Below are 1,403 nucleotides of genomic sequence, written 5' to 3'. Positions count from 1 at the left end.
TTAAAAGAAGTGGGGACTGGTGATTCATAGGTAAATTTTTTGCATTTTTGGCAAAAAGCGGGGATTCACGTTGGATTCAAAATATGACCTGCTTCGTCACCGGACTAGCTTTGGTACAGCTAGTATTCCTAAATGGAACTGTTCCTTTGGGTCCAGTGGAAACGCAAGACTTTACTGTCGCAGTTACAAATGTAACAAGTATCGTGGAACTGCAGCCTCATAGTCTAGCAACAAAGATGTAGTCATTAATGGCAGACGTATACTTTGTTTATATAAGTTTTGCAAGCTCCGACTCTTTGGTTGGAGGGAGAACGAGCACATTTGAAACTATGTGGAACACATTTAGAATGTATCGTTATCAACAGGACACCCAAACAACCAACGTTTTTAGGAAGAATATTTGCTTCTTTCAATCTCTGCCACTGGGTATTTGCTTTGAAAATACAATTAGATATTGTAGAACCGTTTAGGGTGAAAAGTAACCGGTTTCAACGCACGTATACATGATCAGGATTGCAATCCTGACCCAGTTTCGCTATTTTTTTCCATTGAAGGGTTATATGGGCGAGAATAAGAGTAACAAAGTCGGCCGTAGCAAGAAACCCCGACAATCTTACACACCAAAAAGTGACAAGAAGCAGAATAATACTCATCCTGAAACAAATTTGCAGGGAGTGTCTCAATCAATCTATTCCAGAAGCATGGATGTGCCTGTATAGTGATGGGCCTGTAGGCCTGAATCTACCTGAAATATTTCTTAATTGGAGAATTGAATTGAAATATTTTTAAATTCGACCAACTCCTTACTGAAACAGAGTGGATCGTTGAAACCAAGGTTGCCCCTTTTCCTCCTCTTTCAAAAACCAAGAGAAAACCTTATCAACTTCCGTGTTAGCAAACAAATCATAATGCTAAAGGATCGGTAGACCACTTGCTATGAAATGCAGCTTAGTCACACGGGAACAGAAAGACCATTAGTTAAAAGGTCAGATTTTTGAGACAATGTTGCCGACGAAAAATTCTGGTTTTCCTACCTTTTCAGTGGCCCTATCACCACTTTCCAACAGATAGTGGGGTCTACGTTCACATGTATCAAGACTAAAACATGGCTCCAGTGAAGCAATCAATATCTGGAGAGGTGTAAGGGTTACAATGCTAACTATTCAGTTATGCGAAAATTGCACTTCAAGTATGAAGTCTCTAAAAACATTGGTTGGTTCGGTAAGGAGGGAGGGGGTTAAGTAAAAGGGAAAAGGAGGCGTGAATTATCGTTTTGACTGTCGTAGCCAGTCAAGTTCCGAAAGCTTCAAAACAGCTCCCAAAGCTTCGACATTAACTGGGCAGTTGAACAGAATACTCCGCTTCAGCTGTCATCAAATCCCACGCCAACAATGAAGAGCAAA

The sequence above is a fragment of the Rhopilema esculentum genome, chromosome 21 (assembly GCF_057945365.1).
Source record: "Rhopilema esculentum isolate cy_ngs chromosome 21, ASM5794536v1, whole genome shotgun sequence".
NCBI lineage: Eukaryota > Metazoa > Cnidaria > Scyphozoa > Rhizostomeae > Rhizostomatidae > Rhopilema > Rhopilema esculentum.
This window is presented reverse-complemented; position numbering follows the sequence as displayed.